The sequence below is a fragment of the Lepidochelys kempii genome, chromosome 21 (genome assembly GCF_965140265.1).
Source record: "Lepidochelys kempii isolate rLepKem1 chromosome 21, rLepKem1.hap2, whole genome shotgun sequence".
Lineage (NCBI taxonomy): Eukaryota > Metazoa > Chordata > Testudines > Cheloniidae > Lepidochelys > Lepidochelys kempii.
Genome location: NC_133276.1, coordinates 6,989,273 through 7,006,610, shown reverse-complemented (window position 1 = coordinate 7,006,610; position 17,338 = coordinate 6,989,273). Strand labels below are relative to the sequence as shown.

The 17,338-nt window shown below is 44.4% G+C and overlaps 1 protein-coding gene across 1 annotated transcript in view; it reads right to left on the bottom strand.

Annotated features, from left to right (window-relative positions):
- KLHDC8A (kelch domain containing 8A) overlaps positions 1-6,830 on the bottom strand; it is a 28,323-nt gene extending 21,493 nt beyond the window's left edge. Inside the window, exons 1-2 of the mRNA XM_073319684.1 lie at positions 6,754-6,830; positions 1,714-1,928 (exon numbers count right to left, since the gene is read on the bottom strand). The gene's annotated coding sequence lies outside the window, so the exon portion shown is untranslated. The remainder of the gene's footprint in view (positions 1-1,713; positions 1,929-6,753) is intronic.
- Between the last annotated feature and the right edge of the window lie 10,508 nt (positions 6,831-17,338).

The following is a 17,338-nucleotide window of genomic DNA, read 5'->3' as shown; positions in this document are numbered from 1 at the left end:
CCTGCTGTTGCTACCCTCGCAGAAAAGCGGTGCAGCTCAGCAATATCTGCAGATAGGAAGGCCTTCCATATGCGGATCTGAAAGCTGTGAGCTTAGAGCATTATTTTATGATTATCCTGCCCCACACAGTATTGCGTTACCAGCCTGTGCTTTCAAATGACCCCAAATTATACCACGTTTTAGCTGCAAAGGCTTTAAATCGTTCTGAAAACTGGCACTCTGGTGCCAACATTATTTCCCCTTTGCACAAGGCCTGACAGCTGAGGCTTCTAAATGAACTATATATATTCGGGTTGAACTGGACATTTGCTGACCTCCCATCAAATTGAATCGAGTCTCTCGACAGCTACCAGAAAACCCGACAAAACCCCAGCAAGCCCTATTTCTTCCAGGATTCCATGGCTACAAAATGTTGTGCAGCGGAAAAGATGCTTTCAGTGTGGAAAGAGAGAGGGAAAGATTGTCTTGGTAAATGGGAATTACCTGAAACTTTGTGAGGAGAGATGAGACCTTTGCTACAATGGGCAGTTCATTGAGCTCATTCTTAATTTATATGCACACAGTTTTAATGCAAAGACAGCAGACTATGAATATTTAACTTCCTGCCTGGTTTTAACCCCATTAGCAGCCCCTTGAGATTGTTATTTGCCGTCTTATCATGCCAAATGTAATTTTCCGATGTTGCTAAACAGGAGGACAGAACGGCATTTGCAAGGAAATATTCTACAGCTAACAGCAGGGCAAAGGTAAATCTGCAGGAGCCCCAGATCAGGGGCGGAAGAGAAAGAAATGACTGTCTGATTTTTAGAGGGGGTGGGCACCACACCTCTGGAAATTCTGCCTGTTAGGACAGAGAGGGATGCAAATTATCCCTTGCCCCTGTGTGGCTGGGGAGCCCCGGAGGCTATAGCAAGATTTATTGGACTGCTTGATTCATCCTGGGATTTGTCTAAGGAGAGACTCAGAGCTACAATTCCTACAAAAGAAAAACAAACCACTTCACATAGCAAATGCTGACCCTTTCCTGATCTTCCTAATCCCCATGCTGTGTTCCTCCTTTCCACCCTGTCATAACTACTGTTGATCTCTACAAGTCATTTTATTTTTCACGGGGTCAAATATGCAAGTTTCACTTTCATATCTTTCAGCCTCAACAATCATATTCGTGATATACCCATCCCTGTGGTATTTAGGCCACCTCTATAAATATAATTTAAGGAGCTTGGGCCAGATCTTCAACTGGGGTAAATTAACATAGCTCCATCGACTTCATCCCTTTATATCAACTGAGGATCTGGGCCTCTTTTCCTTCAAGGATTGGCTTGGACTGCAAAAGGCTGACACTGTCTGGCTTTGGATTGTGGCAAGGTGAGCTGCAGCCCCACAGATATATCCTCAGGAGATGCCAACTAGAAGCACCCTCTGAGAATTTATACTCAATGCAACCTTAGCTTTGAAGCAATTAAAAAGCAACCACTGAGAGAAAATTACCACCCTGGCCTGACCCACGTATTTCTTTTAGAGAACACTAATGCTCTTAAAGATTCATCCCAGGTTGCGCCTTAGAAGCTATGCTCATGTGTGAAAGAAGAAGCTGTTCCCTTGCAAGGCTTGCACTCATATACACACACACTAATAACCCAATGACCTCTAGCGAGCGTGGAATTTTCTCTCGGCTGCCAAAGAAATACTTCAAAAATGTCTTGTACTTACAGTTTTTGCGAGGCAGCGGTGGGTCCCAAGGAAGACTTGCTCTTTATTCAGAATGCTCTGCAACTTTAATACAAGTAAGTCCAGACACCAAACTCCTGCAAGAGCAGCTGTGAATCTGTCTTCCTCTCCCTTGTTCCTCTGTCTCATTTCTCTCAACAGCCATTCTCTCTCTCTCTGTGCGTTGGTCTGTCTCCTTCTCCCAGGAGGTTGCAGCCCTTGTTAAGAGGAAAGTAAAGCAAGAAAGAAGCAGACTGGGTTTCTGGGGGGGGGGGGGGGGGAAGAAAGAAAATCAACCAGCTGCATAAATCCAACTGACCTAATCACTTTCCTACAAAAGATGAAAGCCAATTAGAGTCAGAGGAATCCCCATCTGGTGTGACCACCTGTATTTCTCAGTGCCCTGAGTCAGAGAGATGTGTGTGTACGTGTGTGTACACACACACGTACTGGATTATAAGAGCCATGCTAAGCCTTTTATGGCACCCAGTGCTAGCACAGGATGTTTTGTAAGAGGGCCTCTCTCTCTCTCTCTCTCTCTGAACTTGTAGGGAAAACAAAAGCAATAGGGAAAGGGAGGCAGAAGGAAGAACTAAAATAGGAAAGATGAAAAGCAGGAGATGTTTCCAATGAGACACAGAGGGCCAAAAGGTAGCCCTAGAGAGACAAATGTAACTCCCTTGACTTGTGGAAAGTTTTGCCTGCTTGAGCCAGGACTGAATTTAGCTCAAGGTCTCAGAAAGCATCTCATTAAGCAGCTGCTCAGTCCACACCCTAGATCCTTTAGGGGCAGGGGAGAGAGATGCAAATGATCCCTTGTGTCTGTTTGGCTTGAGCCAGAGCCCCGGAGGACGAGGCAAGATTTAATGAACTGCTTGATTCACTTGAAACCACCTTCCCCAAAGGAGGACGTTCCATGAGAGAAGTAGAGCACATCACGGAATGGGCCTCCCTAATGCCGCGAACGAGTCTGCTTCAATACAGAAAAGAAAAAAAAACACTGACTGCACACCCTTAGCTGTCACCTACCACCCCACACGAGAACCCAAAGAGGGTATCATCAAACAGTTACAACCCATACTCCATGGGGACCACATCCTGAAAGAAATCTTTCCCAAACCCTCTCTTTTGGCCTTCAAACAATCCTGTAGCATCGCTAAGCTCATCATCAGAAGCTAGCCTCTCAAGGCCAGGACCCACCATCTCAAAGCAGCACCAGGCCCTGTCATAACAGATGCAAAACCTGCAGCCATATCTCCACTGCTATGATGGTCAATACCACCCCGCCCTCACACACACCTTTGAAGACCCAAGGGTCCTACACATGCCTATCACAACATGTGCTGAACCTTGTCCAGTGCATCAAATGCCCAAACAACAACAACAACGTGGGTGAAACTAGACAATCACTAGATTCTAAATTGAACTCACACAGAAAAATGATAAGACAAAAACACCCTATCTCCTGCAACTGATCACTTTTCACAAAAATACTCTATAGCTGGCCTCTCAGTCTTTGTCCTCAAAGGAAACCTGCACAACACCTTCAGAAGAGGAGGCTGGGATCTTACATTCATAACTCTGCTAGACACCAAAGGTCAGGGGTTCTAGAGAGACACTGGTTTTATGTCTCATTTCAACACTTTGTAACCCACTAACTTGCCTTTGTCCTATGATGGTTGGTGTTAATTGCCCACTTCATTTTGAACAATTTCTTGGAACATGTGTTAACTCCTTATGCTTAACAATCTGTTCCATCTTGTATTCAGCTGTGACGCTCTGATTAACTTTCCCAGCCCTGAAGAAGAGCTCTGTGGAGCTCAAAAGCTTGACTCTTCCACCAACAGAAGATATTCCTCACCAACCTTGTTTCTCAAAGTATATCCCAGCAGTTGCTTCCCAAAGTTATATTTGCATAATGGTCCAGAGCAGTTTTTTCTGGTGCCAACGTCACCATCTACTGAGGAGCTCCCTACACTATGAAACTCTCTCTAATTCGTTCTCTTTACCACTTATTTTTGCTGACTCTCTTCATATTGAATTGCACACGTTCACATATGCCTGGGAAAATGGTTGATGATCCCATTGGATATCACTTCCTAAATCTGTGAGCTCCTTGAGACAATGGATGCATCCTAAACCAGCACATGCATAGCACTCTATCGGTGTATAGTCACCCAGGCTTGGATATGTAGTAGGGTTTGAACCTGCATGCTTCAGATCTAAAAGCATGAGCAGCTATCATTTGACCTAAAGAGCTCAGCCCCTGTAACGTCCCCCCACCCTGTCCTATTATCTTATCTGTAGTAGCCTCTTTAAGCTGTTATATACATCAGACAGTACAGGGCAACAAAGACTCAGTTTCTTTTAGTGTGGGTTGCATGTGTGCTTAGCTCAGACAAGGAGTCCCCCTTTTGCAGATTGGGAACTGAGGCACCGAGAGAGTTAAGGGCCAGATGTTTAAAGGTATTTAGGTGCCTACAGATGCAGATAGGCACCTAGTTGGATTTTCAAAAGAGCCTAAGCAGCTAATTTCCAGCCCCCTAGGTGCCCATTTGCATCTTTAGATGCCTAAATACATTTTAAAATCTGGCCCCAGGTGCCATGTCCATGGTCACACGAGAAGCATGTGGCAGAGCTGGAAACGAAACTTCCAAATCCTACTCCAGGATCCTAACACGGGACCATCCTTCCTCTCTCACCTGATTACTATGTGAAACCAAGCACTAGATCATCTAAAACTGGGCCCAGACTAGTTCTAACCTTTGTCCACCTTTGCAAAAAGCTAGCAAACCTTTCGGAGACTCTGAGCTCAACTTTCAGTGTTGTCCGGAACCAAGCAAGGTTAATTATTACAGATGTTTCATGCAGTTCTACATAGGAGCTCTATTTTTAAAGCAAACCAGGCCATAAAAAATGAAGAAATCAACAGCAAGATGACTAAAATGACTCCACATGAAAGCGAATTCCCATCCCCTACCAGCTATTTTCATCTCCTATTAGCTTTCCAGCGGGAGGATTTAATTTGCATTTAAATAGAAACCTTAGGAACATGGCCAATCTAATGTTAAAATGCTAATTACAAATGCATTTGCCTCTTTAAAAATTAAAAAGAATGTCAACGTGCATTTTAATGGAGGGCTTATTAGAGGTTTGGTTTTATTAGATACTTAGTATTTATAAGTTATTATTATTTAACAGACTGTTTACAGCTCAATCCAGACAGCTGAAAAGTTAGACATCAAGGAATTTGCAAGATCTGAGCTGACTGCTATGGAGGTGGGAACATCATCATGAAAAAAGTCCTCTCAGGCCATGAAACACCTGGTTGAGTAGAATATAAATTATAAGGTAAGGGGAAGGAACTGTGGAAAGGGAATCTGACGTGCCCCCAAATGAAACAGCCACTATGGATAAGTAAGTGAAAAGATGCAAATGAGCTCCATCCATCCATCAAGGCACCTAAGCACTTGCATAAATTTAAGCATGTGAGTAGTCCCAGTGGAACTATTCTCACACACAAAGTCACACACCTCTTTTTGTGGGTCAGGGTCTAGGAGGTTTGTCTACTGATCCCTGTGTTTCTACTAGGATACTCTGAAACCTTGGATTCAAACTCCCTGAGTGTTCCAATTTGGCGGCTTAGGCTCCCACCTCTAATGATGATCATTCCTCTTCTTACATGTCTGTACAGTGCCTATCACTATGTATTACATACATTAAGATGCTTTTAGACTCCGGAGCCTGTGGCATGAAAAATGAAAACAGAAAGTTGGTCAAAAAATTTCAAAAAGTGAAATTCCAGTGAATATTTGTTGTAGAATTTTCAAGTATTTAAGAAAAAAATTGTTTGGTGAAAACGTTTGACTCATTTTTCAGCCGCTTTAAAACGGAGATTGCCATGCTCCCTAACGGACATTTATTCACCTCAGAAAAACATGGGTGAATGGTCAACAGCTGGGACCAAACCTGAGATCTCTGGATTAGAACAGCTCAGAAAAACTTCAATGGAACCATTTGCCACTGGAAAATGCAGATTCCCCCATCACACTCGAAACACTTAGTGGAGTCCTATCAATTCCTCTGAATTTTTGTTTCAGGGAAAAAACGGGGTGGAGGGCACAGGGGAAAGGAAGAAGTGAACATTCAAACAAAGCTGAAATGTCCCGTTTCAACAACTGGGGAATGAAACATTTTGCTTTTGCATTTTGAAAGGTCTTCATTTCAAATGTCTCTCACATGGAACAGAAGATCTAATCAAAAGCTGTTGACATTGAATTTTGAAAAAGCATTCCGGTTTCATTCCGATGCCCAACAAAGCCAAATTCTGAAATCTCAAAATCCGTCACAGACTGGAGGTGTTGTCCTCCAGCCAGTGCATGAGTTGTTATGCCCGACTGAAGAGACTCACCTCTCTTATTAGCCAAGGCTGTCGCAGGCTCATCAACCTCCAGGTGGCCCAGCCATCACTAGAAGGGCGCAGGGCGCCTCAGCAAGCTGGCATGGGTTACATTACAGAGCAACATAAAATGGGTTGAGACAGCCAGTACTAGGGGAGTTTAATGGGAAGGCCCAGAACTGGGACTCAGGACACCTGGGGGTCTATTCCAGCCTTTGCCGCTGACCTGCTGTGTGATCTTGGACAAGACACCATCTCTCTGTTCCCCTCCCACCTTTGGTCTATTTGAAACTGTAAACTATTTTGGGGAAGGGACTAGCTCTTATTATGTGTATGCACAGTGCCTTACACCACATGACCTGACCTTAGCTGGGATCTGTAGGTCCTACAGGAATATGAATACTAACAGGATACCAGAGATGTTGCAGGGTTGATCATGAATGTATCAACAGAGATGCATGTGGGGAAGCTTGCACAGTCTCTGTCCTCATGGTTTCATTCTTGCAAATGCTAATAAAATCGTTCATAAGTGCTAATGCTATTAGCCCATCAGATCTAATACACCCTGCTTTTTAAAACATAACATTACGATCTTTCATTTGCCTGGCAATCATTTCTTAAAAGAGTAATTCAGTGAGACTTACCTTCCCAGCGAGAATAAACTGCATCACATTAACATCTGCAAAAGACAAAAGAAGTGAAAGATCAAGACTGTGGAAGAAAGAGGGTTTGCTCTAGATAGAGAAATGTGTTGCAGCGATAGGTAGATCAGTTCGGCCACAAAAGCCAACGTGTTCATTGCATGACTGATGACTTCCCTGTTGTCTGAGCCAGACCTGACAAGCTGGAAAATAACTGTCTCTCAAGAACCAAGCTTACGTAACATGCTACAGAGACTCCAGAGTCTTCATATACAAAGATAGGAGTTGGCTTAGCCTAGAAGTTGCTTTTTAAATGGTAAAAAAGCCACAGCAGTGTATATAGCTGCTAGACCTCCTTCCACCTACACCATCTCACTGGCTGCTGGGGGCCTGCTCTGTAATGAAAGGGAGGGACGCAGAGACAGACAACAACTGCCATGGAAACAAACCCACCAAACAGATTTGGAAGTCAGACTGTTCCATTAGATGAGTGGGAGAGAGAGAAAGACAGGTTCGTCTAGCAACTTATGTTTAAATATGGTCAGAGCAGAGGACAATGTCAAGTACAACTACAGAACAAGCAGGACAAAAATCCATCCATGGATTGACTCCAGCTGGTGTCCTCATTTTTATGGATAGTCTTAGCATTGCCCTGGCATGGGGGCAGATGCAGAGGGATCTCAAGATGCTTAACAGCTTGTGGGTTGGTAACAGCCCAGTCAAATTCTGGCCTGCCCTGGCAAGCAGGGACCAGGTAGCAAAAATGTCCTGCCTCTCTGAAAATGAGGCAGGAGGACCTAAATTTAAAAAACAAAACAACAAAACCCGTAAAGATTTTCTGCAAGCCAACATCTGTTTCCATGGGAACAGCAGCAGCAGAATTGTCCGGACTCTTGTAAATTACACAAATAGGCTGAACGCTACAAATTTCAGGTTCCCTCCCATCGCACCTGCAGCCTTTAAGATTCAGCCGGCTCCTAACATATGCAGTTTGTCAAAGAGGTGGCCATTTTTTCCACCCCCTGCTCTTTCCTTGGCGTATTAAATAATCTGGAGGCAACTAACCTGCCTCGTGGATCCTTTACCTTGTGGCATCAGACCAGATACTGTTTTTGCATGTATGCTTTACGCAGCAAGGTGTTTTAGAGCAGCTAGTAAAGGGTTAATTTCCCAGCATTCATTGACTAATGCACTATGAGCCAGATTCATCTCTTGGGTCATTCTGCTGAAGCTTCTGCAGTGGCCCCTCTGCTATTGATGGATCCCTTGGCTGAGCTGCAGAGATGAGACCAGGCGAAGGGTAATGGAAGAGAACAAATGGCTTATTCCACACACCCCAGACTCTAATGGTGGCTCAGCAGCCCAACGGATAGGAATCCTCTTCAGAGCAGGAGATCTGACGTCTGTTCAGCAGCGTGGGATTTATTTCCAGGGTAAAAGAGGTGTAACACATTGGCCAGGCATGTCTTGGTGCCAGTCCGTGGTTGACCCATACAGGATCGCCACCTACTGACTGCTCATAGCCAGCAAAATTAGCCCTTTCGTTTACATGGTAGAGGCCTGTATTGTGGAGTTAGAACTGCTGGATCCAGTCCTTACTGACAATCTCTCTCATAGATCTGGCAGTCTGGCATTTAATTAATTCTCCCTCTTGCAGGGCCCTCAGCTAGTTCTGCCATAGCTAGTCACCTCAATCCTTGGAAGCGTGAGCTCAGAGCTTCAGGATCTCTCAAGGGGAGAAATTCATCGGCTGCACCTGACCCTCTGACAAACAGAGAGAGGCGTCATTTCAGCAGACGCAGCCTCGAAGAAAAGATAGTGGCTGGAAAAATGCATACATGACAGCAACATTCAAAATTAGCCAGTTAGTAGCGTTTCATCATTATCAGCAGAAGATGTTAAGCTGCATAACAAGACAGCCTATATAAACGGGATGAAAAATAAGCCATCATTCTTTCTGTGACTTTTTTTTTTTAAGTCCATGTTTATTTACAGCTGTGAAAATGTTTGTTCTTATGGAGAAAGCTTACTTGGGACCTAGCAGGAATCAAAATAGCTGATCTCTACTCAGGATTACCATTGTAATAAATGGAAACCCATGGAAATTAACCAGTGGTTTGCTATTGTCATGAGCTCCCTATGCTCTGAGTTCAGTAACACTGTCCTGTATGTTAAGAAGGTAAAGATGATTTCCTACGTAGTCCAGCACAAGAGGCAGTGCAGTTAGGATAGCAGATCATAAATCAGGACTTCTACATTCTGTTCCCAGCTCTGAGAGAGTGAGAAAGAGTAAGTGAGCGCGTTTGTCTAATGGTTTGAGCAAGGCAAATCAGAGTCAGGACTCCTAGATTCTATTCATAGCTGGGGGGGGGGCAGTGGTTAGAGCAGGTGGCTTAGGAATCAGGTGTCATGGGCTCCATTCCCTGACCAGGAAGAGGAGTGTACTCTGGTGGTTAGGTCAGAGGAATGAGAGTTGAGACTTATGGGTTCTGTTCCTTGCTCAGCCATCGTCTTATTGTGAGCTCTCCGAGCCAGCTAAACTCTCTGTATTGGTTTAGAAATCTGTAAAATGGGCATGTCGTTTATTCTCCTCACAAGAGGCAGGGTGTTAGGTTTAGCTAGTGTCTGCCATGCATTTGGAGATCATCTGGTTGAGAAAGCCCTCGAGGAAGTTCAGCGTTCATAAGAATTTCTGAAAATACTTTGGGGAACTTTAGCTGAGCCTTAAAGACAGCAAGTGTGTTAATCACTAAACAGGTGTACACCATTTAGTTTGCATGCCAGTGGGGCAGAACCCTGTACTGATAGGTGAGCACCTGCATTCAGAAGTCCATTCATTCTCTAGCTCCACAGTTGGGTGGATGAAAAGTTAAGTCACAAGCCTCTAGGGTCCAGGTCTAGGCACTTTTGCAAATATCCAAAGCCTCGCAAAACAACAAGAGAAACTAGTGGATGTTATGTTCACAACAATGGGAGAAGACAGAGTACCACCATGGCAAATGGATGGGACGATTACCTTTTCCTTATGCGTCTGATACCTTATTGTCTTCATCAGGGCAGCTCTCTAAGATGTGTTACAGCCCCAGCTGCTCCCCATCCCTGGGATGTCTGACGAATATGGAGACAAGTTGATTATAATTGACCTTACTGCTGCAGTGCCCCAGCCATTCCCTATTTAGCAACCATTTTGCTGTCATTACTCTCCTAGGGCTATTTCTGCCGAGCACAGATCCTTGCTGACAGGTCTCAAGAGAAGACTGCAGTGCATAAAATTAGATGGGTGGGAGAGGCAGTCTGAGATGGCAGCCCGCCAGCAATCTGTGGGTGGTATGACCCAAGGGGAAGGCAGCGACAAGCACAGCAGAGGAGGGGCTAGCTGGTTAAGAAGGGAGAGTTGATCGTAGCCCAGCCATCATAACTCCCAGTTCACTGATGGGAATTCAGGGCACAGAGGATGGAGGGAAAGGCACAGAGGCAAAATATAAACAAACCAGATAATTGAAACAAAAGCTGGTGCAAATATAGTCTTCCCTTTTTATCTAGCGGGGGTCTCTGTACCCAGACTTGTTTGACCTATTGCTACACGTTAGCGATCCTTTTAGTGCTCACTGAAGTTTCTCTGCACTGACAGGGGCATGACAGCCAGCATGATTGGACCTTTCACTTGCGTTTCCTGGATATAGGGGCAGCTATTCTCTTTAGCCAGATATACAAAAAAAACAAAACAAAACAAAACCCGCTGCTCCTTCTCCCTGAGATGCAGATGCAACTCTTGCACTTGTGAAGTATTTTCTGAAGAAAGGACAAGCGGCTACTGTCTCCTCCATACTAAGCAACAGAATGCCTCGGGAAGCCATGTCCTGGCGGGATGCTGAGAGCTGTCACAGCACAGACCAGCAGCAGGTGTTTACGTTCACAAAGTGACTGGAAAGGAAGCAGAAGGGTCTGCGCCCAAGCAAAGTAAATAAAGTGTCAGACTTGTAGTCGAGTTAAGCAGTCGGATTAGCCAGCTTGAGGGGTTCTCTCTGAGTGGATGGGATGAAGCACTAGCATAAGGCTCTTGGCTATGGAGCCGACATAGAGCAGTCAGGACGAGATAAAATCCAGAGAGTGGGGGATAATGCAGCCAAGAAAGCATAGTTTGTGCATTGCTTCCTGCTCTGTGTTCCCCAGCAATCAGTCTCCGTGGACAGGCCCCTCCTACCCCGCTGCCAGTCGTCTCTACGGAACATTGCTGCTGTCTCTCTGAACATAAAGAAAAAGGCATGAGGCTTCCACCCTCAGAGGGATTAATTGTAACAGACAGGAAAACGGATCAAATCCCCAGCCTGACTCTGTAACTAGGATTTCATACATCTACTGAAACAGATGATAAAAAGGGCAAGACAATGTATGTACAGGGTGGGCTTGTGGCTAAGGCACTGCTACAGAACTCAAGAGGGCTGGATTCCAGGTGTGACCTTTGGCCAGTCATTTACCCTCTCTGTGCCTCAAATACAAATCCCTCCTCCCTCCCACTATTTATCATGGCTGGACTGTACACCCTTTAGGGCAGGGACCATGGCTCACTCCATGGATATACAGCACCTAACACAATAGGTCCCAATCTTGGTTGGGAAATACTGAAATACTGCTAATTCAGAGATTCCAAGGTCAGACAGGACCATTGCGATCATCCAGTCTGCATAACACAGGCCACAGAACTTCCCCACAATAATTCCTAGAGCAGATCTTTTAGAAAAACATCCTGTCTGGATTTATAAATGCTCAGTGATGGAGAATCCACCATGACACTTGATCTTTCATGCAGACTCTCACCTTCATTATCGTTATTATTTGGTAGCTTCCTATGGCTAGCAAAGCTGATCAGTCAATAGCCTGCTGCTACTTAGCCGTCCGAGTTCTGATAAAAGTGACACCATTTCCCACTTCGCTCCACTCATAAGGGTGTGTTGAAGAGCGATCAAGCCACGTGAGCAACGCATTGAGTGGGTGGAGCAACATGGGGGCTATGAGAACTGACTCACTATTCCCAATGCTGCCACTAATTCATGGGAGCTTGCACTCCCTCGTCTAGTCGGTGTAGGCTCTTAAGCCACACTCCTCGCTGTATTATCAGAGCGCCTTCCAGGCGGGCATTATGCATCGGGACTAGCATCTGTCACATGTTCAGTCATCCTCTCCCCAGGGCAGATATGGGAACAGTGCCATGTTTGTTTTGGATTTATATACACACGCATGCTTATATTATATACACACACTATCTGTGTACACACAAATACACATATATGGAGTATGTGGGTAATATCTAATCAACACACACAGCTGTCTGTTTACGGTAGAGAGGGCAAAGTAAAAGAAATGTGCCTTGCACAGAGCAGAATGTGGTGAGATTCACTTCTTTGCCTTGGGTTACCTATCTGTAAAATGAGGTAATAAAACTTACCTGCCTCCCCCGGGGAGATTGTGAGGATTAATCATTCCAAAGCGTTAGGAGATCAAGTGACAACAATGTCATATTAAATATTAAGAGGCCAAAGCTGTTCTTGGAAACTTCATTACCTTCAACAAAGTGACATCAGGAATAAATCTGACCCCTCCACGCTGTGCACTGAATGCTACAGAATCGTAGCTTTGGCAAAGATATAAACAGCTCTGTGTTGTGTTCTAATCTGAACTAGTACAAAAGGTCCTGTTTATAACATTTTGTATGGAGTACAGCGATAGGAGAGAGAGCATAACGAAATAGTTTTTGTTTTTTTTTAGCCAATTGGTCATTAAAGTCAATGCATAGCCTTGAAACGAAATCCCACAGAGCACAATTAGAGCACAATGTTGGAAGCTGTTCTAAAATGAAGGCTCAAAGGGCTAGAGGTGAGGCACAACGAACTAGCAGAGGAAGGACTTATTCCCTAGTCGCTGAGAGAGTGAAGCACCCAGGCCATGTTGCTACCCTCACCCATTCACGTATACCGTGATTCAACAAAGCACTTGCCTTCAGTGGGACTTACCCATGAGGTAAGCACTTTGCTGGATCAGAGCTTCCGGGTCAGATTTTCAGAGATGCTGAGCACCCACAACTCCATTTAAAGTCAATGGGAACTACAAGTTCCTTAATGTGCACGGGCTCCCCAGACCTACCGTGCATTTGAATCTCCTCTGATCTCCAGAGACTCTTTTCTGACCCCGAATAGAGGGAGTGGAATTTCTGCTGAGCATTTATGAAATCATTTATCTTGCCTCATCTCAGCAGCCTAATTACTTCCTTTGGCTGCTTCCTTTAGTGAAGAGCCAGCTGATTAAATGCTGCTGCTTAAAACCCATCTCCCCGTCCTGCTGCTCTGACCATGTGTCATTTCCCCACTTCACATCCCTTTCCTACCTTCCTCTCACCTGACCTACCAAGTTCTAGCTGCACATCCTCACCTTCGAGCCCCCATTTCCATCTGCTCCCCTGCTGGATACCCATCCTTTGCTTTCTCCACATTCATCATTTCTTCTCCCATATTGTCCCTACTACCTGGAACTCCCCAGGTCAAATTCTTTGCAAGTGTAACTCTACTGACCGCAATGGAGTTACACAAGTAGAGATTTGGTCTTGTTTCTACTCACATGCAACTAAACTCTATTTAAACCCACCTTAGAACATGATTTTCCTATTAAAGATCAACATAATTTTTAGATTCTTAAACACTAAGCCATGTGCAAATTCTACCCTAAAGTTGGCCACACAAGCTCTAAACTTGTGGAGACTGGCATAAAAGATACCTCCAACATTCTGCTTGCAAATATGGACTGTTCAGCCATGTTCAGCTGAAACTCAGCAAATGTATTACTGAAATCTTGCCATCTAATGACCTTAAGTGTACAGCATATCAAGTTTAAAGACCCAAAACTCCTACAAAATGGATTTAAAAGAAAGAGGTAGGAGCCCGTCTAGCTGAGTCTGAGCATCACATTTTGATTGCAAAAGAAGTTTACAACTTACTGCTATTTGTAACATCCGAGTTTCCAAGAACTGTTAAATTCAGTTGAGGCAAAAAGCTTTCAGCCAAGTAATGATTGCCCCAGAACAACTTGGAGTTACTGAGCTTCCACCAGATGCTTGACACCTTAAAATAAGAGTGAAACCAGAAATATAGAGCCCTGTTTATTTTCCTCTTTCCTCATTTGGCTAATTGATGAACTACAACCCACTTGTGATCTCTCTATAATGGAATCTGGTTTATTCATCATCATGGGCTTCATCCTGTGCCCTTCTGGAGCCCAGAATAAAGCTCCCACTAACTCCAATGGTGCTGGATGAAGTACCATTCATGTTAATGCTTTACCTATCTGCCATTTTTGACAGGTTTCAGAGTAACAGCCGTGTTAGTCTGTATTCGCAAAAAGAAAAGGAGTACTTGTGGCACCTTAGAGACCAATTTATTTGAGCATAAGCTTTCGTGAGCTACAGCTCACTTCATCGGATGCATACTGTGGAAAGTGTAGAAGATCTTTTCATGCTTTGTGTGTATAAAAAGATCTTCTACACTTTCCACAGTATGCATCCAATGAAGTGAGCTGTAGCTCATGAAAGCTCATGCTCAAATAAATTGGTTAGTCTCTAAGGTGCCACAAGTCCTCCTTTTCTATCTGCCATTCCACACCTATCAAAACCAGTGCAAGATGCAGGTATTGGCTGTACAATGTGCCTTGTGATCACAATATCATCTTTATGGTTCTCATAAGGTAGAAATCATTCAAGTGGCTTGCCTTAAGCCAAGCAAGACGAGCAACTGTTTGAGGTTGTCTGCTCTCACTCAGGATACGCTGCAGCAGCCTCAGCACTTCATATCGTGACCACCACCCTTCAGCAGCTGGGCCCGCAGTAAAGATCCCTGGCTACAGAGGGAATCGTTTGAGTTGGAAGAGCAGCCTTGATTACTGCAGAAGTAGTAACAATAAGCATAACCACCTCCCCTGCCCCACAAAAACTGGTCACTTAATTTCAGCAACAAAGCTGCACCCCTGCATAAACTTTCTTACAACTGCAATATGTTCTAGGCCATGTCTCAAGAGCACATGACACGAGGCATTCCTCATTAGTACATACACACGGGGAAACCCAAAAAGTTTGTGAAAAGTGAAGTTCAGGCTGAATTAAGGAAGAACCAACACACACACACAAGATCTAATAGATTCTAGGATTGTCGCTCAAGGGAGTTGGAAGTCCAGCTAGTTGATAACAAGCCTGACAAAGCACTAGAGAGCCATGCTAGACTCAGTTATGTCCCCTCCTCCCATTTATTCCTCAGGCTAAGGCTTTGTCTTCATTGAAAGGTTTGGGTTTTGAAATACAGTGAGAACACACGATATTTATCTTGTAAACCCCTAAAAGACGAGGCACGTGAAGCATTTGCTGCATGGTAGCGAGGTGAGGTTAGCACTATACCCACACCCATGGCTGACCTTGCCTAGTTTAGCACACAGTAGAACTACAGTGCTTTATCTCCAGTAGGTTTTTACAGCTGGATAGTTTGGTGCGTTTAACAGACACAGGTTGTCAGTGAGGACCTAGTAAAAGAATGTCAACTCTTTGGAGCCAGGGTTGTCTTTTACTCTTTGTCTGTACAGTAGCATGATGGAGCCCTGTCTGGAGGGAGCTGTAAGTCTGACGGTAATAATAGTATGGTATATTGCAGGGTACAAGAACACGAAGGGAGGAGGAGGAAGGAACAGTAAGCCAATAAGGTCTTTTCCATCTCTGTTCTCCATGGATCACTTCCCTATTCCCTTGTTTTGTCCAGGGCATGCTGCTGAAAATGAAAGCAGCAGTATTTGAACTTGAATAAGTGCCCTGCTGCACTTTTGGATGATCCCTGAACTTAGGAACCATGTTTTACCATAGGCATTGGCTAGGACTGATGTACTGGTAATTTCTGATGCCCCCTGCCTTTCTGTGCCCATCAAGAACAATGGCTGTAGACTAATTGCCAAGAACACACACACGCACACACACACTATTAGTTACGGACTGTATTAAAGCTACCTTCCACACACACGAGAATATTGCCTGTAGCTATCATTTTTCAACAACTGATATCCTGGTGTAGCACAGCTCATCTTCTATCGCTGACTTACACCACCTTCATGTTTGTTCATTTTGCTGATCTGTTCTGTGAAATGAACAAGCACAATATGTGCTAAGTTAGCTCCCTAAGGAACAGGCATTGCTTCCCATACCACTTTGGTAAGGTAACGGTTGCCTTCTCTAGCTCAGGGGAGATGGGTAACAGCTGGCACAAACAACTTCTCTGGACGTTGAGGAAGCTGCTTGTGTTGCCCCCTTCCAAGGTGAGAAGGGGAATTAAAAAAAAAATATTGACAAGGATTAACTAAGCTTTCAATCTATTACATGCTTTCTTAAGTAGCCGAATCAATTACAGGGAAGCAGATATTGCTATAGGGTGGGTGGAAATTTGAATACTAGGCATTTTCAGCAGATCCAGCAAACCAGTTTTCTGCATTTGTTGCAATAAATTAAATTCAGGGTTTTCCCTGCCCCCAGGTCTCTTCACTTAGAATGTACAGTACTGAACATAGTAGCCCAGCAAACCGAAAATTAAATAAAATAAATACCCACCTATATACACTTGCCCTTGCAGGTCCTAGATCAAGAAATAGAACCTAGTGAGGGAGAGGGCATTACCTGCTAACATTTTCTTCATGAGTAGATGGCAGCAGAAGCAAGGAGCACATGATGTCCAGAGTAGTGGTTCTCAACCTATGTACCATTGTGGGCTGTATATGCAGCTCTCTGTGTGTTACATGGGCTCCATCCATCCATACCACACACACATGCTGTATGGCCCTGAGGAGGTCACCTGGGCTGCTGATGTGTGCCACAAGCAACCCACAGGTTGAGAACCACTGGTCTAGAGATGGACAAGAGTAAATTCACTAGCTTCTTTGCATTATCCCAGTGGGGGAAGCACTGATGGGTCCCCCAATGTGTTCCATGGTGTTAGGCAGCTAATGCCAAGAGACAGGAAGTCTGGTTAATATTGCTTCTTCCTAGCACATTATAAACTTAATTGATCTAGTGGTAATGAGAGGAACAGGCTTAGAAGAACTCGCAGACAAAAGTAAAACAAAAAAATTGATGTTCGTGTGAACTACCCATTCAACATACAACTCTCTCCAGTGCAACATCCTTTGTATTTCCATGAAGACTATTGTGTAAATCTGGCACGTCGGTTGCTGTGGTCTCAGATCACATCTCAATGCTGGGAAAATGACAGGTTCTCTTCAAAGCACGTGTGGGCTTGTCTACACCAACAGAGTTCACGGTAAGCTAGGGTGCAGACTGAAACGGGAGTAGATTACAGAGCATTAACAAACTGTGCGCGCACGCATCAGAAGAGTGTGCATGGACAGTCAGCGCACAGCAGCCTACTGCAAGGTAGATTCATACCCCAGCTTGCCACAAACTCAGAGTTCATGTAGACAAGCCTTGTGCTGCATTACCCTGTATTCAGAACTTGGAACAGTATCAGCTCTTATCTCAAAACCAACATAAATTTTGAAAGTCTCTGTAGAGGCAAGA